This window comes from Sus scrofa, chromosome 14, assembly GCF_054392235.1.
Source record: "Sus scrofa isolate SSC_HxYL_T2T_F1_AM1 chromosome 14, Sscrofa_HxYL_maternal_Yorkshire_Landrace_v2.0, whole genome shotgun sequence".
Taxonomy (NCBI): domain Eukaryota; kingdom Metazoa; phylum Chordata; class Mammalia; order Artiodactyla; family Suidae; genus Sus; species Sus scrofa.
The window spans coordinates 24,355,148-24,382,264 of record NC_139396.1 but is presented as its reverse complement, the minus strand read 5'-3'; the positions used below and the strand labels follow the sequence as shown (position 1 = coordinate 24,382,264).

General features: G+C 46.4%; 1 long non-coding RNA gene across 1 annotated transcript; it reads right to left on the bottom strand.

Annotated features, from left to right (window-relative positions):
* Nucleotides 1-21,489: 21,489 nt before the first annotated feature.
* LOC146396413 (uncharacterized) lies at nt 21,490-26,201 on the bottom strand. Its single transcript, XR_014828381.1, has 2 exons — nt 26,015-26,201; nt 21,490-22,450 (listed from the first exon to the last, which is right to left on the bottom strand). It is a non-coding gene; the product is annotated as an uncharacterized LOC146396413 (long non-coding RNA).
* Between the last annotated feature and the right edge of the window lie 916 nt (nt 26,202-27,117).

Genomic DNA, 27,117 nt, shown 5'->3' with positions numbered 1-27,117 from the left:
TGGGAATATGAGAGCATTATTTGCCTTCTGGATATAGTCAAAGAAAAAGCGAATAAGATTTGCTGGTTGAATGCAAATGCAGATGCCAAGTGGAAAGTTTGCTATACGAGTCTGGAATTTAGTAGACAGGTCTAGACTAGAGAGATATAATTGGGGAGTTCCCATTGTGGCTCAGCGGGTTAAGAACCCGACTGGTACCCATGAGAATGCAGGTTCAGTCCCTGGCCTTGCTCTGTGGGTTAAAGAATCCGTCGTTGCCGAGAGCTGTGGTGTAGGTCGCAGATGCAGCTCAGATCTGGCATTGCTGTGGCTGTGGCATGGGCCGGCAGCTACAACTCCGATTGGACCCTTAGACTGGGAACCCCCATATGTCTTGGGCTTGGCCCTGAAAAGACTAAATAAATGAATAAATAAATACATAGGAGTTCCCATTGTGGTGCAGTGGAAACAAATCCGACTAGGAACCATGAGGTTGCGGGTTCAATCCCCAGCCCGCTCAGTGGGTTAAGGATCCAGTGTTCCCCTGAGCTGTGGTGTAGGTCGCAGATGTGGCTTGGATCCTGCGTTACTGTGGCTGTGGTTGTGGCCGGCAGCTGTAGCTCTGATTCACCCCTAGCCTGGGAACCTCCATATGCCACAGGTATGCGGGTATGGCCATAAAAAGCAAAAAAAAAAGAAGGCGGTTGGGGGGAGACAGAGTGAGGTAAGGATAAGGAGGTAGTACATATAGACAGTTTTTTCAACAGATTTTTGTTGAAGAAGAAACAGAGAAATGGTGGTAGCTAGAGACAGATGTGGGCGAAGGGAGTTACTTGGGGGTGATGGAGAATTTCTGCTACATGTGTTAAAACACATATGATTGTACATAATAAAAAGGTCAGACTTACTGTCTATAATTATCAGAAACAAGACAAGAGCAAAAGCCTCTTACTGGTAGTGAGGACGAAGTGGGGGAAGGTGCAGTGAACAGACTCCTGGTCAAGGTGACATGTCTTGGGGCAGCTTCCAGGAAGGAGAGTTGAGCTTTGCTCCCAACCACCCCACGGACCCAGATGGTTCTGGTCCTCCTGGAGACCCTGTGCGCTACCTAATATCCATTCATAAGTCCCCTCCTATTTGACTTAAAAAAAAAAGAAAAAGCTGGATTCCCGTTGTAGTTCATCGGTACCAAACCCGACCGGTAACCACGGGGAGGCAGGTTCGATCCCTGGCCTGGCTCAGTCGGTTAAGGATCTGGCCTCTCCATGAGCTGTGGTCTAGGTCACTGACACCCCTCGGATCCCGCATTGCTGTGCTTGTGTTGTAGGCCTGCAGCTATAGCTCCAGTTTGACTCCTAGCCTGGGAACCTCCATATGCCGTTAGTGCGGCCCTAAAAAGCAAAAAAAAAAAAAAAAAAAAAAAAAAAAACAGAAAAGGAAAGAAAGAAAGAAAGAAAAGCCTTAACCCCATCCCACCCTCACCAATTCTGACTTAATTATTGGGCAAGAGAGGAATATGGACTTTTTCTTTTTTTCTTTTTTGCTTGTCAGGGCCCTACCCGCAGCATCTGGAGGTTCCCAGGCTAGGGAACCAGAATCAGAGCTGTAGCTGCCAGCCACAGCCACAGCCACAGCAATGCCAGATTCAAGCTGTGTCTGCAACCTACAAGGAAGCTCACGGCAAAGCCGGATCCTCGACCCACTGATCGAGCCCAGGGATCGAACCCACATCCTCATGGATACTAGTCAGAGGCATTTCTGCTTCACCACAAAGGGAACTCCCAAGAGTATGGGTTTTTAAATTTTTAAAAATTTTTATGCTTTACAGGCAATTCTAATGTGCAGCCAGGGTCAAAAACTACTGAGTAAAATCAAGAAAGTGAGGGAGTTCCCTGGTGGTTTAATGGTTAGGATTCAACCTTTTCATCACTGTGGCCTGCGTTCAAACCCTGTTGCTACCAAAAAAAAAAAAAAAAAAAAAAGAAAAGAAAAAAACCACACATAGAAACAAAAAAACCCTAAAAAAAAAACCAAACAAACAAGAAAGTGAAAGTCAGGTTCACGAAGAGCTGAAGATTAAATGGCATTTTTCTGATGAGTGGCAGCAAGCTGCAGAGGGCATTGGGGCCAGACTGGAGTGGGAGGGTCATCTGGGCATGAGGGCTTAATAGTGAGAAGTGATCCAGCATTTTTGCAGGCTGACCTTATGGGCCATGAAGCCATTAGGTCTGGTGGCCTTTTGGCTGTGGTGTTGGGGAGGGGGCAGGGGTCTGGACAGAAGCATGTGGAGATCTCTGGATATTTCCCTAAGCCACTGCCACAGCTGTGAGATTGGTGAGGAAAGCACAGCGGCTTGATAGGCGCTCTCTTTCAGATCAACCATCAGAGGACACGAGGAAAGTGGAAGTCCTTCCCTCTTTTCCTCTAATGACAATGGGAGAGGCAGTGTGATGGAAACGGACGTGATTAAATGCATATGACAAATATATTAATACATTTAAAGTACTTAAAGTAATATCTTGCACATACTAAGAGCTTAATCAAGGTTAAGTGGGAATTTTTTTTTTTTTTTTTTTTTTTTTTTTTTTTTTTTTTGCTTTTTAGGGCTGCACATGCAGCACATGGAGATTCCCAGGCTAGGAGTTAAATCGGAGCTACAGCTGCTGGCCTGGGATGTTGGGGAGGGGGCAGGAGTCTCTACAGAAGCATGTGGAGGTCTCTGAACCACACCCACAGCAATGTGGGATCTGAGGTATGTCCGCGACCTACACCACCATTCACGGCAACCCCAGATCCTTAACCTACTGAGCAAGGAAGGCCAGGGATCGAACCCACATCCTCATGGATGCTAGTCGGATTTGTTTCCACTGCACCACAATGGGAACTCCAAGGGGGAAATTTTTTAAACGATGTCTCTGAAAACACTTTTTCTTTCTGTGTATCTGTGTCTAAGAAAGGATTGTTGTCAAAGATGACATGCACTTGGCAAAATCACTTGGATTATCCATCAGACATAGTTTCCTGGACCTCTCGAGGCCCTGAGCAGATTCTGTGACTTGGCACTCTCTCGGACTAGCTCTGTGTACAGCAAAAAATCTCCTACAAACACATTCCAAAAGACCCGTGATCCAGAAGACATTTATGGGGCTCTGCTTGGCTGAAAACACAGGCAGAACACACAGAGAAACCTTCCGTGGAGCTCAGAGGAGTTTCAGGTTCTCCAGAATTTGGCATTTACTGGTTCAGAGCCTGTCTCTCTCTGCCTCTTTCCTTTATACCTTTTTCGTAATTGATCCCAGCAGAATTCCGTGAGAGAATCACTTCCTGGGAACGAAGGCCAGGAAAAGGATGCGTCAAGCAAAACAGACTCAAAGATTTCAAAACCAAACTTGTGGTTACCAAAGGAGGATATTGTGGGGAGGGGTAAAATGGGAGGTCGGGACTGACATATATGGAGTGGATGAGTGACAAGGACCTCAAAAGGGAAATTCACTAAATATTCTGCAGTGACCTATATGGGAATAGAATCTGAAAAGGAATGGATATATGTATACGTATATCTGATGGGCTTTGCTCTACACCTGACACTAACACAACATTGTAAGTCAACTAGACTCCAATTAAAAAAAAAAAATAGAACGTCTCCTACATTCACTCTAATAAACACCTCACCCGGGGAAGTTTCTCTGTGAAAGGCAATGAGGCAGTTTTGCCTAGTTTGAATAGTTTATGTCTACTTTGGAGAGGATCCAGGAGGTACATTAAGACATAGTCATTATTGGCTGCTAGGCACTCTGCTTCGCTCTCTCACCTGTGATACTATTTGTCTGACAAACCCACAAGGTAGATCAGGTATGGCATGAAGATTTTCTAGGTGAGGAAGCCAAAGCTCAGAAAGTGACTTGTCTATGGCCACAGAGTTGGTGATGGAGCTGGATATACAATCACCTTCTGGAGTTCCTGTCGTGGCGCAGTGGTTAACGAATCCGACTAGGAACCATGAGGTTGCGGGTTCGGTCCCTGCCCTTGCTCAGTGGGTTAACGATCCGGCGTTGCCGTGAGCTGTGGTGTGGGTTGCAGACGCGGCTCGGATCCCGAGTTGCTGTGGCTCTGGTGTAGGCTGGCGTAGGCTGTCGTAGGCTGGTGAATCAGTTTTCTGATTCAACCCCTAGCCTGGGGGCCTCCATATGCCACGGGAGCGGCCCAAGAAATAGCAACAACAACAACGACAAAAAAGACAAAAAAAAAAAAAAAAAAAAAAATACAATCACCTCCTCGGAGTTCCCGTCGTGGCTCAGCATTAACAAAAACGACTAGCATCCATGAGGATGTGGGCTCGATCCCTGGCCCCATTCAGTGGGTTAAGGAGCTGGCATTGCTGTGAGCTGTGGTGTAGGTTGCAGACAAGGCTCGGATCCTGCATTGCTGTGGCTGTGGTGTAGGCCAGTGGCTGCATCTCCAATTGGACCCCTAGGCTGGGAACCTCCCCATATGCCTCAGGTGTGGCCCTAAAAAATAAAATGAAATGAAATAAAATAAAATCACTTCCTCTCCAAACAGCCTTTTCCTCTCCCCTAAGCTCTGTGACCTACAGCTTTGCTCTACAACCCAGTAACTGCTGCGAGCAGTAAACTTCCCCGGCATTGTCCTAAGTGGTTGCTTCCTCTTGGAAGGGGGTTTTCTGGTGGTGGTGGTGGGGTGCTCTTATGTTAGATCTGCATTCAGTGCTTTGCCCGGCTGCCTCCTCTGTTTCCCAGGGCTCAAGGGTCCCATGGGTTTGGAAACCCAAACTCAGTTACACCGGTGTCCCTCACTCCCTAAACTTAGCACCGAGTCGTCTCCAGGCACTAAGTGTCCCAAACCCTGCTGTTTCTGTGTTTCTCATCTTCTGTCTGTCTCATGGGCAGAAAGTGGGGAAATCACTGACCTTTGACTTAAAAGGAAATAGTGAACGAGGCGTCCAAGACGCCTGTTCCCCGATGATCCATGCCTCCTCCGTGTGACCGTGCAGCTGCAGATGTAGCAACAGAGCGTGAGGGCCAGGATCTCTGTTGGGCTCCAGCTTTTCTCTGACTCTCCTATGGGAGCCCCTCTCCCAGGGGTGAAACGCTGTCTTTTGCAAAGAGGTTTAGAAATTCGATACGGAATTTTAAAACCAAAAGGGGTCATTCAATACAGTTCCTTCAGGAAGCCCAAGGGAGGTGGCATAAGCAGGGAAGGTAGGACGAAGAATTAGAACAGGTCTCTGTTCGGGGCTTTTACCTGCAATGGTATGAAGGGCCATTTTTAAGAATGTTCCTTTTCTATCTGAAAAGCAAAGTAAGGTTTTCTTTTCTTTTTTATTACTCAATGAATGTATTGCATTTGGAGTTGTACAATGATCATCACAATCCAATTTCACAGGATTTCCATCCCACAACCCAAGCACACCCCCCCACCCCCCAACCTGGCTCCTTTGGAAACCATAAGTTTTTCCAAGTCTCTGAGTCAGTATCTGTTCTGCAAAGAAGTTCCGTCTGTCCTTTTTTCAGATTCCACATATCAGTGAGAGCATTTGATGTTGGTGTCTCATTGTATGGCTGACTTCACTTAGCATGATAGTTTCTAGGTCCATCCACGTTGCTAAAAATGCTGGTATTTCGTTCCTTTTAATGGCTGAGTAATATTCCATTGTGTGTATATACCACATCTTCTTGATCCACTCCTCTGTCGTTGGACATTTAGGTTGTTTCCATGTCTTGGCTATTGAAAAGAGTGCTGCAATGAACATCGGAGTACATGTGTCTTTGCGAGTCCTGGTTTTCTCTGGGTAGATGCCCAGGATTGGGATTGCTGGATCAAATGGGAGTTCTATGTTTAGTTTTCTGAGGTGAGGAATCTCCATACTGTTTTCCACAGTGGCTGCACCCATTTACAATCCCACCAACAGTGTACTAGGGTTCCTTTTTCTCCACACCGTCTCCAGCACTTTTTATTTGTAGACTTTTTGACTTCCAGTTGGTGGAAGGTGGTACCTCATAGTGGTTTTGATTTGCATTTCTCTAATAATGAGTGATGTTGAACATCTTGAAAAGCAAAGTAAGGTTTTCTAAATAAATGGGGGCAGATACTCATCTTTTTTCTGTGAAGTTCCCAAACCTGGGTCAAACTTTGGCTGCATCATAATTTCTCTGCTACAGAGAAATCAAAAGCATTTTCAAAGATAGAATCTCTTTTATTTCCCCACACCCCTAATTTATATTAAGCACTTACTAAGTGCCAGGCATTGTTTTTTTGTTTTGTTTGTTTGCTTGTTTTTTGCTTTTTAGGGCCACACCCATGGCCTATGGAGGTTCCAGGCTAGGGGTCGAATCAGAGCTGTAGCTGCTGGCCTATGCCACAGCTATAGCAATGCAGGATCCAAGCTGCGACTTCGACTGCGACTGCAACTTATACCACAGCTCATGGCAACGCCAGATCCTTAACCCACTGAGCGAGGCCAGGGATGGAACCCACAACCTCATGGTTCCTAGTCGGATTCGTTTCTGCTGCGCCACGACAGGAACACCCATTGTTTTAAGTACTTTAAATTGCCATCATGCATTTTATCATATAAATTTGATCATGTCAGTTTCAACTACATTAGAGATATTACTGGAAAGTAACAGCATTGGCCAGCAACTCTACATGTGATCTAATTTAAACCCACACTCCTCTGAGCTCCAGACTCAAATCACTATCCCCCACTTCGGTATCTCCTCTTGAGAAATTCTCTAAGTCCTGTTCGGACAAGTTGCTTGAACTTGGGATTCACAATCGGGTAGGAGCACTTACAACAGGGAGATCAAGCTGTGATGGATGCCTGAGAACTTGAACTTTCCTTTGGAATTTTACATTAAAGACGACCAGGAGGAGCTCCTCTTTGGCCACCCGGACGCGGACCTCCCGCTCATTGAGGTGCATGGCCAGACCCTCATCCAGCTGGAGGGGGCTTCACAGCGACCAGCCTGGCTGGAGTCCTCGTCATCAACCGTTTGAGAGGAGGCAGTAGCTCTTCCGCATGATCTCGAGCATCGGGACCAAAGACCCCTACGGTCAGGCCAAGAGAAGCTGCAGCTGGTCCGGAGCCAGCCCGTGACCACACACGACCTGGCCGCCCCCTACTTCTTGCTGCTGGACCCACAGGCAGAGGCTTCTCAGGCTTGCCGTTACTGACTGCCTCTTTGGTTTTCTAGATGCCATTAGATTTCACTCCATCAGTAATAAAGGACTTTGCTCCCTCCCCGCCCCGGCAATTGAGTTGTGAGGGAACATTTTGGCTCAGGTGCTGGTGAAAAAGAGATGAAGGGTACTGACACTTTGTTTCTCAAAGGCCTTCTAGGGTGAGAAACTGGTCTAGCCAGCCAGGTCCAATAAAAGTGTCCCAATGTGCTAAAAACCAAACCAAACAAAACCAAACCTCTCAAGTGTTTCAGTAGCACCTCCAGTTCAACAAATGCTAAAACAAGCACATGCTTGCCCCTCCTCCCCCATTTCGGACCAGCGCCCCCTACCTCAAAAAATAGCATCTATTTACACTTCTAGACCTTGGACTTACCCTTGACCTTTTCCCTAGCTCCCCTTTCTCCCTATCTGTAATCTAGCACCAAAATGTTACCTCCTTTCTAAAATCTACCCATATTTCTCCATCTGTACCAGACTACGTTCCAAAATGCCATCATTTCTCACTTAGATTTTAGCAGAAACCTCCTAACTGGCCTGCCCACATCTACTCTCTCATCCTTTAAATCAGTTCTCCACAATGCATTCAGGTTGCAGATGTGGCTTGGATCTGGCTTTGCTGTGGCTGTGGTGTAGGCCAGCAGCTGCAGCTCGGATTTGACGCCTAGCCTGGGAATGTCCATAGCCATGGGTGCAGCCCCAAGCAAAAAAGACAAAAAAAAAAAAAAAAAAAGGTTCAGAATAGATTCTCCTTTAGAGTCCCTGGAAGGAACGAACCCTGCTGATATATTTATTTCAGACTTAGGGCCACATGAACGGTGAAAGAATATGTTTCTGTTGTTTTAGTCCACTCAGTTTGTGGTTCTTTGTAACGGCAGCCAAAAGAACTAACATGGCAGGCAAAAAAAATAAACTAATAAAAAATTTTAAAAAGTAGGAGTTCCCATTGTGGCGCAGCGGAGACAAACCCGACTATGAACCTTGAGGTTTCAGGTTCAATCCCTGGCTTTGCTCAGTGGGTTGGGGATCCAGCGTTGCCGCTGTGGTGTGGGTCACAGATGTGGCTCGGATCTGGTGTTGCTGTGGCTCTGGGGTAGGCTGGCAGCAACAGCTCCAATCGGACCCCTAGCCTGGGAACCTCCATATGCCGCGGGTGCGGCCCTAAAAAGACAAAAGACAAAAAATAAATAAATAAAACTAAAATCTTGATCTTTAATGTTGATTTGAAAAAAAAACACACAATGCTGATGTGGAAAAAACACACAAAGTGAGAGCCGTGAGTTTCTGTTTTACTTGGGGACTCACTGAGGACTATAGCCAGGGAAACAGCCTCTCAGAGAACTCTGAGGAACTGCTCCAAAGAGGGAAGGGGGAGGTGAGCCTATATGTGATTTTGGCAAAGGGTGCATATCAAGCACACGTCTTGGTAGAAGGTTGCTGCTCGTCGTCACAAGGCATAGATATCTTAGTTAATGGTTTTAGTGCCCTTTTAAGTATGGGAAGATGCAGGAATCTGGATTCATAAAATGTTGTCCTGAAAATATTTAACTATCGGAGGACCTGTCCTGCCTGCTTTCCCAGAACAGAGTGCCTTGATCCTGATCTTTGCTCTGAATTCCTTCCAGGGTGTAGCAGGGAGAACTAGGTTGTGGGCCACATTCTTGGTTTTACAGTAAGATGTGGGCACATGAAGGTCATTAGAGGTCTTAGCAAGGGGCATTCCAGAGGAGAGGTTTGAGAAGGGAAAAGGAAGTGAGAAAGTGGCCAACCTGTGTCCCTTCCTGCCCTGACTCATCGGTCCCCTTCCCATACCAATCCATGCTGTGAGTAGAAGCTTCCAGGGCAGTGCTCTGGAGCACTGGATGGCCTGCCTGCCGTCCGCTTGCAGGTCTGTCTGAGGTACCCATAGGGGAGGGACTTCCAGTCCTTGGCTGTGTCCCTGGGAACACATGAGACAGCCTGGGCACATGGCCAAGAGGGAGTTAGGCCCTGCTTGGGGCCAGGAATGTGACACACGTGAGATGTGGAGGAAGCTGGGGGGGAGGTGGACAAAGCAGGTGGAGGCAGAGCCCCTCCACGTGGGGAAGTGGAGAAGGGAGAACAGCCAGGGAAAGAATACACCTGCAGAGGCCAGTCCTAGCACGTGCAGTCAGAGCACCATGCCCTGTCCAGGTAGATGTCAGGCTCAGGCAGGGCTCAGAAAAGCACATGGGGAAGCCAATCCAGCCAGTCGGGAAGCTGGCAAGGGATCCCAAGCAGTGCGTGATAAGAGAGCCATCAAGGGGAAGTACCTTGGGTTCTGTGAACTGTGCCTATTCTTGGCCGGACCCAGGTAGTTGGAAAAATGTGGCAGGGCTGGATCTAGCTCTAAGGCAGATCACTGCCTTCATTCCACAAATTTAACCACCCCCTTTTATTTTTTTGCCGCACCTGCAGCATATGGAGGTTCCCAGGCTAGAGGTCGAATCAGAGTTACAGCTGCCAGTTCCACCACTGCCAGAGCAACGTGGGATCCAAACCACATCTTTGACCTACACCACAGCTCATGGCAATGCCGGATCCTTAACCCCCTAGCGAGGCCAGGGATCCAACCCGCAACCTCATGGTTCCTAGTCAGATTCGTTTCCACTGTGCCACCACGGGAACTCCAGTGTTAAACACTTTTAACCTGACTCTGAGCACTTCATCTCCAACTGCCTCCCCCAGTCGCCATGATCGTATCATTTGACACTCTCTTACATTGTTGACCTTTCTTTATTTAATTGGTATGTTGTTTACAGGACTATTTATTTAGAAAGACACATTTTTTTTTTTTCTCTTTCAACCTACTGCTTACAAAGGCACCAACTGCTCAGGAATTTTTTCTTTTTTGTCTTTTTGCCTTTTCTTGAGCCGCTCCCACGGCATATGGAGGTTCCCAGGCTAGGGGTCGAATCGGAGCTGTAGCCGCCAGCCTACGCCAGAGCCACAGCAACACAGGATCCAAGCCGCATCTGCGACCCACACCACAGCTCACGGCAATGCCAGATCCTTAACCCACTAAGCAAGGCCAGGGATCGAACCCTCAACCTCATGGTTCCTAGTCAGATTCATTAATCACTGCGCCACGACGGGAACTCCTGCTCAGGAAATTGTTAACTATTCATTTCAACAGGATCAGCCATTAAAGAGAACGCAAAGCCCTTGTCAGGAAGGGCTATTTCTCATATTCCTGGAAAGTGGGATATTAAAGGAATTATCCCATGATGGTTTCTTTGTCTTTTTGAGAATAATGAGAGTATTGGCACAATACTTTCCTAAGCAACAAACCATGCAGTTCTTCCACGCCACAGTTTCTTCAACACAAGCCCAGTTCTTCTGTTTGAAAGAATGAATAAAAAAAAAGTTTGATTCAATAAAAAGTATTTCTTTCAAATGGGCTCGTTGTTCCCTTTAACACAAATTGTACTTTAACGTGGGCTTTAGTTCAGACAGTCCTCTTATGGGGCAGCTCCTGGGGATAATTTGAAAAATGATAAAGTGATCTTAATTAGGAAAAGCCTCTACAGATTCATTCATTTATTCACTCATTTCTCCCAATAATAAACATTCCCTAAGCGGCTACTGTGCCAGGCATCTTTCTAGGCATCATTATGGAGCAGAGAAGCCCTTGCCTTCAGGGGGAAAAAACAATGAATACATGTGCTGACATCATGAGTTGTAAGTGCTGAGAAGAGTTAAAGGATAGAGAATTTAAAGAGGTATCCTTTTGGAGACGTATGCAGGGGAGGCCTCTGTAAGTAGATGAGAGCCGAGTAGAGCCCCGGATGGAGTGAGGGAATGAACCAGTGGCCCATAAGAGAGAAAACAGGTTCAGCCGGAGGAAAGGGCACTTTGGAACCTTCTTTGTTTGCTGGGAGAGAGACTGGGTCACATGAGAAAATGTAGAGGATAAAAGTTGGTGGGAAATCCGGAGAACAAAATTCGTAAACCAGACCAAGACTTTTGCTTTGTATTATACACAAGAAGGAGGCCTATGGAGTTTCTGAGCCAAGCAGTCACATGATGGATTGAACGTTTAAAAGGATCTTCTTGGCGACATTTCGCAGAACACATTGTTAAAGGGGAAAAGTGGAAACAAAGACCAGTAAGGAGCCTTTGCCCTGGTCCAGGGGGGAGACGATGGTATCTGGAACCACAGTGTAACAGTGGAGATGGTGAGATTTGGTTCGATTTGTGTTTTTTTTTTTTTTTTTTTTTTTTTATGGCTTCACCCATGGCAAACGGAAGTTTCTAGGCTAGAGGTTGAATTGGAGCTGCAGATGCTGGCCCATATCACGGCCACAGCAACGCCAGATCTGAGCTGCATCTGCGACCTACGCCACAGCTTACAGAAACTCCGGATCTTCAACCCACTGAGTGAGACCAGGATTAAATCCATATCTTCATGGATACTAGTCGGGTTCATAACCCGCTGAGCCACAACAGGAACTCCCAAACTCTCTTTTCAATGGCTCAGCTCCTGATCTGTTGGCCTCGTTATACGTAAATGGTACTAAAGCCTATGTTTAAAGCAGTTAGTGCAGGGAGCAGGGTGGTGTGACCTCAGACTTCAGCGATCTATCCACAGACCGTTCTTGCCTTACTAAATGGTCCCTCCAGATGGCAGTGGCAGTCTGAGACGTTGCTTCTGCCTGCAGGCCTGTGTGTGCTTGCGGTCTGGCCGCAGTTGCTGTTTGCTCCTTTTGCTGAGTGCTGCAAATGCATGCTAAATGCTAAAAGTTGAGTCCTCTCCAGATTCTGATCTGAGCTGAGCTGCTTGCCTAGATTCTGGAACAGTAGCCTGGGGACATCCGTTTTTTATATTAACCAGCCAGGTTTACCAAAGACTCCTCTGAGGGAGCAAGGTATGACTTTCCTCCAAAGTGCTGGGGTGTGTGTGTGTGTGTGTGTGTGTGTGTGTGTGTGTGTGTGTGTGTGTAAGGGGTGGGGGGGCAATGGCAGGGGGCACTGAGAGGCTACTTATTTATTTATTTTTGCTTTTTAGGGCCAAACCTGCGGCATATGGAGGTTCCCAGGCTAGAGGGTTGAATCGGAGCTATGGCTGCTGGCCTCCACCACAGCCACAGCAACTCGGGATCTGAGCCAAGTCTGTGACCTACACCACAGCTCATGGCAACACTGGATCCTTAACTCACTGAGTGAGGCCAGGGATGGAACCTGCAACCTCATGGTTCCTAGTCGGATTCATTTCTGATGCACCACGAGGGGAATGCCCTGAGAGGCTGTTTTCCCATGTTATTTCGTCTTGCCTGCCACGTGGAGAGAGCAGCGCATATTCTTCAAAGGCCCTTCTGAGTTGCGAGCTACATACAGTGTGCGAGCATCCACCTTAGAGACCGTGGGTCCTATCGAAGGCATTTGAGCTTGAACTTTGTGCTGGTGCTCTTGCTGTGACTTGTTCCCCGACCCAGTGGGGTATAAAGGATCACATCCTTGGAGACAGTGGCATAATGCTTAGTAAAAAAGGAAACAGGAGTTCCTGTCGTGGTGCAGTGGTTAACGAATCCGACTAGGAACCATGAGGTTGCGGGTTCGATCCCTGCCCTTGCTCAGTGGGTTAACGATCTGGGGTTGCTGTGAGCTGTGGTGTAGGTTGCAGACGCGGCTTGGATCCCGAGTTGCTGTGGCTCTGGCGTAGGCTAGCAGCTACAGCTCCGATTCGACCCCTAGCCTGGGAACCTCCATATGCCGCGGGAGCGGCCCAAGAAATAGCAAAAAGACAAAAAAAAAAAAAAAAAAAAGGAAACAAAGCTGGGACTCTTTGCCTTTGCCCTACTTAAGACACTGGAGAGGGCAGGTGGTAGATATAGACATGAAAACTGCTGGAGGAAAATGCTCAGGCTGCAGCCCACCAGCACACCAGGGCTGTGTGCTCGAAACGCAGGCTCTCAAAAGTGCTGAGAAGACATCGAACCTGCATCTTCATGGATACTAGTTGGGTTCATTACCCACTGAGCCACAGTAGGAACTCCCAAACTCTCTTTTTGAAGACTCAGCTCCTGATCTGTTTGCCTTGTTATACCTAAATAATCCTAAAGCCTGTGTTTAAAGCAGTTAGTTCACCTCCACTCTCCTTGGAGGTGGACCTAGGGTGAGAACTAAAATCTACCTTCCATATCAGTCAACAAAGGGATATTGCCGCCATCAAGCCATCACATTACAGCTCAGATGGTGAGCCCTGAAGAAACTCAGAATGAGAAAACCTGCCAGCCCCAGACAGCTGAAGTGCATAGCAAAGGAATGATTTCAATGAGCCCAGACTCCTGGATCTTCCCATACATAAAACAAGGTGCTAAATTCCTTCACTGTTTTCTTTTATTAACAGTAACCTTTTGGGGTTCAAAATACATGTTTGGTTTTTTTATTTGTTTGTTTGTTTTTTGGGGTTTTTTTTCTTTTTAGGTGTGTTACTTCGGCATATGGAAGTTCTCAGGCTAGGGGTCTAATCAGAGCTACGGATGCTAGCACAGCCACAGCCACAGCCACAGTCACAGCCACAGCCACAGCCACAGCCACAGCCACAGCAACTCGGGATCTGAGCTGCATCTGTGACCTACACTGCAGCTCACAGCAATGCCAGATCCTTAACCCACTGTGCGAGGCCAGGGATCAAATCCTCCTCCTCACAGATACTAGCGGGCTTGTTACTGTTGAACCACAATGGGAATATGGGAATGTCCCTTTTTTTTTTTTTTTTTTTTGTCTTTTTAGGGCCGCATGGGTGGCATATGGAGGTTCCAGATCTTATTGGAGCTACAGCTGCTGGCCTACACCACAGCCACAGCAATGCCAGATCCGAGCCCTATACCACAGCTCACGGCAATGCCAGATCCTTAACCCACTGAGCAAGGGCAGGGATCAAACCCACAACCTCATGGTTCTTAGTTGGATTCGTTTCCACTGTGCCACCACAGGAACTCTTCCCTTATTTTTTTTTTTTTTTTTTTTTTTTTTTTGTCTTTTTGCTATTTCTTGGGCCGCTCCCGGGGCATATGGAGGTTCCCAGGCTAGGGGTCCAATCGGAGCTGTAGCCACCGGCCTAGGCCAGAGCCACAGCAACTCTGGATCCGAGCCGCGTCTGCAACCTACACCACAGCTCACGGCAACGCCAGATCCTTAACCCACTGAGCAAGGACAGGGACCGAACCCGCAACCTCATGGTTCCTAGTCGGATTTGTTAACAACTGCGCCATGACGGGAACTCCTCTTCCCTTATTTATTTTTTTTTGGTCTTTTTGTCTTTTGTTGTTGTTGTTGTTGTTGTTGTTATTGTTGCTATTTCTTGGGCCGCTCCCGCGGCATATGGAGGTTCCCAGGCTAGGGGTCGAATCGGAGCTGTAGCCACCGGCCTATGCCAGAGCCACAGCAACGCGGGATCCGAGCCGCGTCTGCAACCTACACCACAGCTCACGGCAACGCCGGATCGTTAACCCACTGAGCAAGGGCAGGGACCGAACCCGCGACCTCATGGTTCCTAGTCGGATTCGTTAACCACTGCGCCACGACGGGAACTCCTCTTCCCTTATTTTTAACCTCGTCTTTCGTTGCAAAAACTTCTATATATCTGGCTCCCCTCACCCCCCACCCCCCTGGGGACCCCCTCGCCCTCTTTAGAACTATTTTCCCAGCTGTTGTTTCCCCATCTCGTTATCCGAGATACTGTCTCCCAGGCTTGAAGTCCTAAGAATGTCTGCAGAATAAAACATGACTCTCAGCTTTAGGCGGTGCATTATTTTTCAGTTGACAGGGATTATGAAGACTCCTTAGAGAGGGAGGCCACCGCACATAGACAGAGCTAACAGGGGCCACCAAAAGTTTATCCAGTAGACACTTGAGGGATAAAAATCAGTTGGGGCAGATAGGAGACCCAAACAAACGGACAATAAAAAGGGACCAGCAATTGGGCCAGGGGTAGGTGTGCTCCCTGTGCCGTCCAGAGAGAGGCTCCTATAGCCCTCTAAGTACACAGCTGGGTCCCTGGGGTGGGGAGTTTCGAGGTGAGAGGTGGTTGCCTAGAAGAAAGGCCTCCAGGCCCCTTGGTCCTCATCTTTTCCCTGTAACTGTCTACATGGCTCACACTGAGCAAAAGACAGAAAGTATAAACCATGATTAAGACGACTAGATCTAATCACCTGCCCACTCCCCCAGAGAAAGAGAGAAAAAGAAAACCAAAGAAAAGAAAAAAGTAGGGAGTTCCCATCGTGGCTCAGTGGTTAACGAATCTGACTAGGAACCACGAGGTTGTGGGTTCGATCCCTGGCCTTGCTCAATGGGTTAAGGATCCGGCGTTGCTATGAGCTGTGGTGTAGGTTGCAGATGCGGCTTGGATCCCGAGTTGCTGTGGCTCTGGTATAGGCCGGCAGCTACAGCTCTGATTTGACCCCTAGCCTGGGAACTCCATATGCCGAGGGAGTGGCCCTAGAAATGGCAAAAGAAAAAAAAAAAAAAAAGGGAAAATGTAGATAGAGGGAGAAAATAGAAACAATGAATAAGTTACATATAAAAATGTAGAAACAGGATTCCTGTTGTGATTCAGCAGAAACAAATCCAATTATTATACATGAGGACACAGGTTTGATCCCTGGGCTCAGTTAGTGGGTCGGAGATCTGGTGTTGCTGTGGCTGTGGTGTAAGCCGGCAGCTGTAGCTCCGATTGGACACCTAGCCTGGGAACCTCCATATGCTGTGTCTGTGACCCTAAAATAGCAAAAAAAAAAAAAAAAAAAAAAAAAAAAAAGCTAGAGAGACAAGTTGTTTTAAAAAGTTACATCTATGTGATTTCATTATAAATTTACCCTCCAAAAAGCAGTACCAGAAGCAGGAACCAGACTCAGAAAATATTGACTGAATTACCAGCTTCTCAGAGAGTCACCTGACCTGAGGTCCTAATTTCTAGACCTTTATTCTTCTGACCATATTCTGATTCTATCCCAGGATACCTATGCTTTTAAAATGAGGAGCAGATAAAAATGCAGAAATTCCACTTCATTCTTAGCTTTGCTATAGTCTCACTTTTTTGGTTCCCTGGTCCATTTCACCACCCACAGATGCAAACGACTTCAGGTTACACACAGCCCAGCCCAGTCCAGGCCAGCCCAATGGGGCACCATTTATATAGACCACAGTGTGAATGGCGCCCCCTGGAGTTGAACCAAGTGCTGGTCTTGGTATTATCTACCAGTTTTCCTCATCTTGACTTTGTCTCTTCTTTCTAGTTCTGTACCCGCCTTCTGAACTCAATGGCTAAATTCTACATGCCTGGTTTTGACTCTCAGCATTCCCTAAATAGAACATGGGTTGTCCTGATACTTTGGCCATTAATGGGCCTAAACCCAGCCCAGCCTTGAGACCTCATCTGGCATTATTTGCCTGGTGGGCATGTCAGCTGTTCCACTCCTCCTGTCCCTCTCTCCCATGCCTAACAAGACATGGGGCAGTTCCTGTCTATATCCATCTACCTGGCCTTGAGAAAAATCAGCTCATCCCCTTCGACCTTTGGTATTTATCTTTGATTCTTGTGTTTACTTTAAGCTTCCCAAGCCCTAGGCTATATGTTTTTTCTGTATGCTGTCTTTGCAGGGCCTTTGAGTCTTTTTCACAGATGAGTAAGCCTGAGCCAATTTGATGAATGGAGTCTTTAGAAATAGATGGTCATTAAACACAGATCTACTAAGCTAATAAATTTGTTACGGGCTAAGCAAATTTTCTCTTATGTAATCTTCTCTCATGAGAGAGTGCTACGCTGGGGAAGAAAACAGCTGCTTTCTCAAGGGTCTTTGCGTCCCTAGTCACTGCTGCAATTTATAGAGGGGTGACCACAGCCATGTACTTTCCCACGCCCCACCTTCTGACTTCTGGGTTTGCATGTGAATGTGAGACTCCTTGAGGTGACAGAACTGAGATCTCTGGCAACAGATTGCTTCTGTGTTCTCAGGCACCATGAGAGCTGGTTTCTGACATTGCGTTCCAGTTCTCCACTGAGGACGCCCTGTCCTTTCTCTCTTTATTTTGGGGGGTTGCCTTTTTGTATTTTAAGGGCTGCACCCACGGCATATAGAGGTTCCCAGGCCAGGGCTCCAATCAGAGCTGTAGCTGCCACCTATGCCATAGCCACAGCCACAGCAACACTGGATCTCAGAGGAGTCTGCGACTCACACCACAGCTCATGGCAATGCTGGATCCTTAACCCACTGAGCGAGGCCAGGGATCAAAGCTGCATTCTCATGGATGCTAGTCGGGTTTGCTAAATCCGGAGCCATGGTGGGAACTCCCTGTCCTTTCTCAATTAAACTTCTTTTTCTTCCTCAAACCCTCCAATCCTGGATCCCGTTAGATTACATTGTTCCCTCTCTATCTGTTTTTGTTCTTGTTTTTTTTTCTTTTTCAGTGGCACCCTTGGTGTTTGGAAGTTCCTGGACCAGGGATCATGTCCGAGCCAGAGCTGCAATCACACCAACAGCTGCAGCAACCCTGGAGCCTTAAGCTCCGCACTGGGCCTGCGATCAAACCTGCTTCTCCACAGAAACCAGCTGGATCATTAACTCACTGTGCCACAGGGGGAACTCTATCACGTTGTTCTCTTAACTTAGAACCAGCAAGCTTCCTTTGGAGGAAAAAGAGGCATCCTTTGTTTCTCTCTTAACACATGAATAAAAGTATAAGGCAGTCACATGCGACACCAGTATACCATGGCATAGATACAAGTCAGGAGAGGAAGCCCCGCAATGGGGCAGGCCAGATTTTCCTGTTCTCTGGGCATGCTTTCAATTTCCTCATTTCTCCTTAGGAATTATTTGTTCTAGTTTTTCCAAAGAGACATGAGTCTATGCAGTCAGACATAGGGCAAGCTCATTTCACCCACATGGATTGATACAACCCCAGGTGAGAGGGGCTGTATCCCAGAGGTGGAACTGTTTGAGCTCACTTTTTAGTATTACATTTTTTTTTTTTTTTTTTGCCATTTCTTGGGCCGCTCCCTCGGCATATGGAGTTCCCAGGCTAGGGGTCTAATTGGAGCTGTAGCTGCCAGCCTATGCCAGAGCCACAGCAACGCAGGATCCGAGCCACGTCTGTGACCTACACCACAGCTCACGGCAACGCCGGAACCTTGACCCACTGAGCAAGGGCAGGGATCGAACCCGCAACCTCATGGTTCCTAGTCGGATTCGTTTCCACTGCGCCACGACGGGAACTCCACATTTTTTTTTAATATAATGATTTTTACTTTTTGTCACTATAGCTGGTTTACAGTATCTTTTTTTTTTTTTTTTTTTTTTTGGTCTTTTTGCTATTTCTTGGGCCGCTCCCGCGGCATATAGAGGTTCCCAGGCTAGGAGTCGAATCGGAGCTGTAGCCACCGGCCTACGCCAGAGCCACAGCAATGAGGGATCCAAGTCGAATCTGCAATCTACACCACGGCTCATAGCAATACTGGATCCTTAACCCACTGAGCAAGGCCAGGGATGGAACCCACAACCTCAGGGTTCCTAGTCGGATTTGTTAACCACTGTGGCACAACAGGAACTCCAAAGGCCCCCTTAAATACTCTTCCAGTGCCAAGGCAATGAGCTGCTGACTCACCTGCCACCTGGGAAGCAGCATGGAGGACCTCACCCCTGCCTTTTGTTCCCACCATCAAGGTGCTCTGAGAATGTGACGTGAGTGCGTCTTATCCAATCCACTGAGTTTGGGACCAGAACCAAAGGCTGACCTCCCTCAAGCAAGGGGGAGCTCTGCCAGCAGACCATCTTAGGATTTCATCTACAAGGTGGACTCTTTCTGTTTCACCAGCAAACTGTCTTTGCATTAAAACTGCAACTCTCTTCTGAGTCTCCAGCTTGATGGCCACCCCCAGATTTTGGACTTGTGAAACCTCTACAAGTGCATGAGCCCATTCCTGAAAATAGATCTCTCTCTATACACATCCTATTGGTTCTATTTCTATAAAGAGCACTGACTAATACACCCATGCTCTATGCCAAAGGCCAAACACAAAGTCAGCAGCAATAACACTGATTTTTTAAATTTATTTTATCTTTTTAGGGCCACACCCGCAGCATATGGAGGTTCCCAGGCTAGGGGTCTAATCAGAGCTGTAGCCACTGGCCTACACCACAGCCACAGCAACATGGATCTGAGCCATTTCTGTGATCTACACCACAGCTCACAGCAACGCTGGATCCTTAACCCACTGAGCAAGGGCAGGGATTGAACCGCAACCTCATGGTTCCTTGTCAGATTCATTAACCACTGTGCCACAATGGGAACTCCAGAATGTTTGTCTTTTATATCCCACAATCTCGTCTAGAAGAACAAACTCAGTTCATTTAACCACAGATATACTTTATTTTTATGTTTGGGCTGTTGATACCAAGTTTCCTCGTGCCTGTGCCTCGCATCAACATCCAGCTTTATAAGCAAGGACAGGAGAGCAACACTTCAGCTTTCAGTGGTTCCCGAAGTGTGGTCTCCAAACAGGAACATCAGATTCACCAGGCACTTGATAGAAATGCATATTCTCAGGCCCAACCAAGACATACTGAGTCAGAAACTCCCAAGGAATGGCCCAGTAATCTGTCTTTTCACAGGCTCCCAAGGTGATTTGGATGCAAGCTAAAGTTTGAAAACCACTGCTTTCAATGTAGAATCCCAAGATATTCCCCTAATTACAGAAGGTAAAAGTATTCCTCCAAATACCTCTTTGGAATGAGAGGGTTGTTGAGTAGAATCCTTCTAGATTGGGTTTTAGAAAAGAAGTTTGGGGAATTCCCTTCATGGCTCAGTGGTTAATGAACCCGACTAGGATCCATGAGGATAGGGGTTCGATCCCTGGCCTCGCTCAGTAGGTTAAGGATCCGGTGTCACCGTGAGCTGTGGTGTAGCTCGCAAATTTGGCTCGGATCTGGCATTGCCGTGGCTGTGGTTTAAGCTGGCAGCTACAGCTCCAATTTTACCCCTAGCCTGAGAACTTCCATATGCTGCAGGTGCAGCCCTATAAAGCAAAAGAAAAAAGAGTAATTTGAAGAGTTTCCGCTGCCGCACAGCAGGTTAAGGATCCGGGAATGCTACAGTAGCAGCATAGGTCTCAGATGCAGCTCAGATTTGGGCTGGGAACTTCCATATACCGTGAGTGTGTGGAAAAAAGAAAAAGTAATTCTGGTTCTCTTGAACCACCAGCAGTGGGTTAAGGATTTTGTATTGTCACTGTGGTGGGCCTGGGAATTCCACATACCACGGGCATGACCAACCATCTTCCCCCCACCCCCCAAAAAGTAATTTCAAACAACCAGAAATGCAGGTAGACTTAGAAAACAGTCTCAAGCTGATATTTGTTGAACCTCAGAAATGACCGAAAATGGTAAAAATAAGCAAATTTCTATCCCTCAGTAAAATTGCCCTCGGCTTTGTTGTATTTCTCTTCCTTCCTGTTTGTGTGCCTTCCTCACGCTCTACCCCACCTCCTGAATTACCAATCCTCTCTGATTCATTAATTAACCATTCAAGGCCCAACCGAAGTTCCATCTTCCTCGTGATGTCTTTTATCTCAGCTGCACCGCTCTCCCCCTCTACCAAATATCTGTTAGGATTATTGCATTTTTCTCATTTAATTACTTCAAGTGAGCATTAGATTGCATTGAAATTTATTTTTTTGCCCCTTCCTAGATGCCGCACATTTTGCAAACCTCTGAGGAGAAGGGTCTACCACTTTAGGTATACAACTTTTGTCAGCTCAGCCTGCTCAAATAAGACACCGCGAAGTGGGTGGTTTATCAACTACATTTATTGTTCATGGTTCTGGAAGCTGGAAGTCCGAGATCACGGTGCCAGCACAGCCAGGTTCTGGTGAAGACATTTTTCTGGGTTGCGGAGGGCTGACCTCGTTGGTTTTTTTGTTTTGTTTGTCTGTCTTTTTAGGGCTGCACCCAAGACATATGGAGGTTCCCAGGCTAGGGGTCCAGTTGGAGCTACAGCTGCTGGCCTATGTCAGAGCCACAGCAACTCAGGGTCCTAGCCACATCTGTGACCTATACCACAGCTCACAGCAACACTGGATCCTTAACCACGGAGGAGGGCCAGGGATCAAACCCATGTGTTCATGGACTCTGGTCGGGTTCATTACCAATGAGACACAAAGGGAACTCCTGACCTCATTTTTCTCATGGTAGAAAGAGCTGGCTTGCTCCCTGGCCTCTTCTTCTAAGGGCGCTAATCCCATCATGAGGGTTCCATCTTCATGACCTAATTACCTCCCAAAGATGATATTGGGGATGAAGCTTCCAATTTTTTTATTTTATGGTTTTTATTTTTTCCATTATAGTTGATTTATGGTGTTCTGTCCATTTCTACTGTACAGCAAAGTGACCCAGTCATACATACACATATATTCTCCATTTTTTTTTTGACACGCTCATGGCATGCAGAAGTTCCTAGGCCAGGGATCAAACCAAGCAACTGCAGTGACAATACCAGACCCTTAATCTGCTGTTCCACAAGGGAACTCTGGGGATTATATTTCAACATATTAATTCCGGACAGGAGGATACAAATATTCAGTCCATAACAATACCCCAAAGCACCTAGTACAATGCTAAACACATAGTAGATAAGCATTTGGTTTTATTCAATGGAAGTGATGAAGAGATCACCATCAGTTTTATTGGTCTCTGGCAATTCCTAACAGATTCGCTTGTCTTTATTCAACTGTTAGGAAGAAATTTCCATTCTGTGCTTTGGAAGAGTTATAAGCTAGGAAAAGAAAAGCAAACATACGCAAATAAATATCAAAAATCAAACTGGGGGAGCTCCTGTTGTGGCACTGCAGAAACAAATCTGACTAGGAACCATGAGGTTGTGGGTTCAATCCCTGGCCTCCCTCAGTGGGTTAAGGATCGGGTGTTGCTGTGAGCTGTGGTGTAGATCTCAGACGTGGCTCGGACCCTGCATTGCTATGGCTGTGGTGTAGGCCAGCAGCTGTAGCTCCAATTAGACCCCTAGCCTGGGAGCCTCCATATGCCATCAGTGCGGCCCTAAAAAAGCCTTTAAAAAAAACAAAAATCAAACTGGGAAATTCCTGTTGTGTCTCAGTGGATTAAAAACCCAACACAGTGTTTGTGAGGATGCAGGCTTAATCCCTGGCCCTTGTGGGTTAAGGATTTGGCATTGCCCTAAGCTGTGGTGTAGGTTGCAAATGTGGCTCAGATCCATGTTCTTCCACGTGCTGCTGGTGCAGCTGTAAAAGGAAAAAAAAAAAAAAATCAAACTAGGCCCTTGTAGAAGAGCAAACAATGTACCACAGGATCACAGAAGTGGGAACAATAAAATACCACCCAAACTCTATCTTCAACAACCAAAACACTGTTGGACTCAGTACACATTTCTGATGGACTAAATCATGTCTAGATTTTGTTGTTATTGCAGTGATTAAAACAGAACATGAGGTTATAAAGACATATTAGTGGGGGTGGGGAGAAAGACATCTTTGTGGGATGAATGAATCAACTTTCAGGTGAAACACAGATCTGAGATTCAAATGCTCTCCCCGCCTCATGGCCAGGAGAGGACACCCTAATACGTGGGGAGCACCCTTGCTTCTAAAGTCTATGCACTGGGCTGAATCTGTAGTAAGAACCTCCCTTTGCAGAGGGTGGGTCTGGGGAAGTTGGGATTCTGCTATGGTGCCTACGTCATGTTTATTTTGTAGAGTAAACTCTATTTTCCGCATCATCTCAGGGTCTCAGGCATCTGCTCAGAAAACTGCATCCTTGGGAGCTGAATACTCCAGCGTTCACTGGCGGTCCGAAATTTGATAGAGTAGAACTTGGTAGGTGGAGCTTCTGATGCCCCTGTTAACATGACTCATATGTCTGCCAACACAGCTGCCTTCCTTTAAGCTCTGAGCCTGCCAAGAAATCCTGGGCAGGATAAAGAATCTGTCTTTGGATGAGGAAGAAGGTGACATCTCAAGGTCTGCTGCTTCATAGGAAGGAAATAATTTACCCTCACAGTGGATAGCTTTCTGGTGTACTGGAAAGGACACTAGAATGAGAACCAGAAGATGATAGTTCTGAGCCCTGCCACTGGCTAACTGCATGACCCTGGGCAGTTCACATTTGCGGGTTTGGGTTTTCTCTGCAGAACAAGCGGACCATCTAACTCATCTCTAGAGACAGTCTATTATTTCTGGTTTTATTGCGCTATGCCTACCTGGTATTAGTTTCCAGGCATTAAAGACTGCGTTGCTTCAATGTACTATGTCCACTTTTCCTGTTTGCTCAAGGTTCTTGATAATATCTCATCTTCTGTATTTTTCAGGTATTTCTGGCAAATTCTACAAATCATGCAACTAATTTTTACAAAGAGTGCACCTAATTTTAGTTTAGTGTGTTTCAACTGCTAGATTTTGAAATCAACCTTAATTATCCCGAGTATAATATCAAGCTTCTAAACCTTAGGACCATTTCTTCATGGCTGGACTCACTAGATCCAGAGAGGGTGGGGCTATTGAAGCCCAAGTTACGCAGACCTTGAGGTCTCCAAGGCCACCTGGCCCAGTATGGTTGGTATTTTTAGAAACTGGTGTAGAGTTACTATTGAGAAATGTGAGTGTGATATAATTACTCCCAGCAGCATTTGTTGGCTGAACTGAATAATCTTGAAGTCTGTTTTGTGTTGTGGTGACAAGTGAACAAAGCGTATAGGACCGTGGGATCTGACGCACTCAGATTTTTTTCGTAAGCTTCTGGATGACGCCGATCACAAGCATAATAAAAGAACGCACGCTCTGTCTTGGGAGCTTTTATAGTATCTTTGATGACGCAAGGGTTGTAGCATTAGGGGTACCGGATTCTCTGTCTAGGATTCCTAGAGGACTCGCCCTTAACAGGCACAATAACAGCAGAAGTGACCCAGCCAGTAGTGAAGAGGGAAGGAAGTCCTGGTGCACCTGATGCTCTCAGGAAGGGACGTAGAGGCTCGAGCCTGGGAGGATCGAAAAGACCACACTGAGGAATTCCTTTGTGGTTCATTGGGTTAAGTGAACTGGTGTCACAGCTGTGGCTCTGGTTATAGCTGTTGTAAGGGTTCGATCCCTGGCCCGGGAACTTTCCGCATGTCCCTTGTGCAGCCAAAACAAAAATAAAACAAACAAAAAACCCACCCTACTTAGGCATTTTTAGGTCAATATATGATAACATCTCATAGAAAAATCTCAGAAAATTTTGATGGGAATTTTTGATTTGTTAGAGTTGTTTTCTTTTTTTTTCTTTAGACCATTTTCCAGGAAATCCAAACTTCCCATTATTAACCATATCAATGACTATTATTTATTGAGGAACCATCATAACCTAAGACCTGTGATGTCCAATATAGTAGCTAAGTGGGACTATTTAATTTTTTTTTTTTTTTTTTTGCCTCACCCACTGGCATGAGAAAGTTTGCAAGCTAGGGATCCAACACAAGCCACAGCAGGGACCTGAGCCCCAACAGTGACAGTGCCTGATCCTTAACCGGTGAGCCATCAGGGAACTCTGGGACTATTTAAATTTAAGATCAAATAAAGTTTAAAAATTAAACATTCAGTTCATGTCGAAAGGGCATTATTTCTAATCCTCACCCTCTCTTCAGTATTATTACTTCATTTTTGCTGCTGAGGAAATCAAATCTCAGAAGGGTTCAGTGATTTGTCCAAGTTCATGCACAGAGTAAGTGGCAGAGTTAGAGTACAATTTTAAGTTGGTGTGATTCCTAAACCCCTATTCCTCTCTTTGTATTATGTTTCTTGAATGGAACCACATTTTTCAAAAAGACTTTCAAGGGAATTTCCTGGTGGCTCAGTGGGTTACGGATCCGGCATTGTCACCTCTGTGGCTTGGGTGGCAGCCGTGGCTCGGGTTTGATCCCTGGCCTGGGAATTTTTGTATGCCGCAGGCACTGCGAAAAACAAAAGTCTTTCAAAAAGACATTTATGAAAGGTCAAAAGAGAATTATCACTGAGCTATGGAGAATTTAAATAAACAGTCTGTCAAACTACCAAAGCGAAGGATTATTTAACTTGACGAAAGAAAGGCATAGGGGCTGCCAGATGGCCACGTGTAAATATCATCTATCGCATTTAGGCTTAAGTAATGCAATCTAGATTTGGAAGATATTGGACCTGACCGATCAGTCCAAGAAATTGGTATTGACATCCTTGAAGACATCACTCCAATGTGCTCCTGAGGTCAAGCATCCACCTGCCACTGGATGTCGCCTACAAACTGAGAAGACATGTGGAAAATCCATCTCAGAGAAATTCATGATTTGTCTAAAGCACAAAGACTATGTATATAGTTCTAGAACACATCTCAAGAAAGTCTTAAGAGAACTGGATCCAAAGATCCTAGATGGAACTGAATTCATTAAAGAGATAGATAACCTCTAGGTGAAGGGAGAAAAAAAAGCGGGAGCTTCTGTCCATGGAATGATAAAGATGGGGTTATGACTAAGGTCACTGATCCATGTTTCTCAAAGACGGGACCAGGCTTTATTTTCTTTTCTCTCCTGCAGATGTTCCATCTTGCTGGCATGAAGCTTTTGCTATTGATTGTTTCTTGAATTGAATCAAATATAAGAATTTTCAGCCTCCATAGGTCCTGATGAAACAAGTAGAATCGTGGGGTAGGTGATCACACTTTGGTCAATTTTGGGGGTAAAACCAGCTTTGTTCTCCTCATTCTTGTCTATGGCACATTTGTCTTTGATGATCTGATCAGTTCAGGTGGCTAATACTTATCATGGTCTACCCTCATGAACTCACCGTGAGAAGATGGGGGAGCTTCGTACCCCTCAGATGTGTCGACCATTCAGTGTCAGCAGAGCTCAGCTCCAAAGGGAATCTGTGTTTCCCACCTCAGATGCCCATAAGATGGTCGGAGTACTGACTGAGTCCTTGAAGCTTGGCTGTCTGCCCTGGAAGCCAGTCTGGACGGAGATGACAACTATCTGCACACGGACAGGAGAGAGGACAACCTGTTCATGATTCAGGGACTAGGAATTCAGCCAGAGGGCAGTGGAGGGAATGGAGTGGCCAGAGTGAAATGCTCTGTCTTGCCAACATTTTTCTACCTCTAGGCAAGAGGTCATCTTCAAAGACACTTCCTGTCAAGGTTACAGGGCTAGGAGGCAAATCCTGCCTTGCCCCGGCGTCCCCTGGATACTCAGACTTTATATTAATAGGACATTATCAGCCCAGGTGCCAGGCTCTGTGATTCACAAGGGAACAAAACAGTGGCATGTGCTGGGTGGTTGTTAGCTTTCCCACAGTCCCAAGCCCAGAGCTATGAGTTTCTGCTCTGAATGTGAGCAGGAGAGTTTTACTGAGCATTCTTTTTCAAGGAAGCCTACCTAAAGTCACAACAAATTAACTATATATTTGTTCCAAGCCAGGGAATAAGGTCAGTGCCTGGGAGTGATTTAATGGTTCCTTCCAGCCCAAGGGCATGATAAAGAAAGAACAGTAGCAGCACAGAGAATGGATGAAAAGGGAGAAAAACACTCTTAGCAACTCTAAGTTTCTGCCAGTTTTTGAACTTCTCCTAAGAGCACTTTTATGCCAGTACCTACAGAATGCTGTAGAGGCATGTTGGGAATATGCTGCAAGTCATTCATTTAACACATACTGAGTTCTTATTCAATAGCGTGTCTGGGAGTTCCCATTGTGGCTCAGGAGAAATGAATCTGACTAGGATCCATGAGGATGCATGTTCGATCCCTGACTTCACTCATTGGGTTAAGGATCTGGCATTGCCATGAGCTGTGGTGTAGGTCGCAGATTTGGCTTGGATCCTGAGTTGCTGTGGCTGTGGTGTAGGTCAGCGGCTACAGCTCCGATTCAACCCCTAGCCTGGGAACCTCCATATG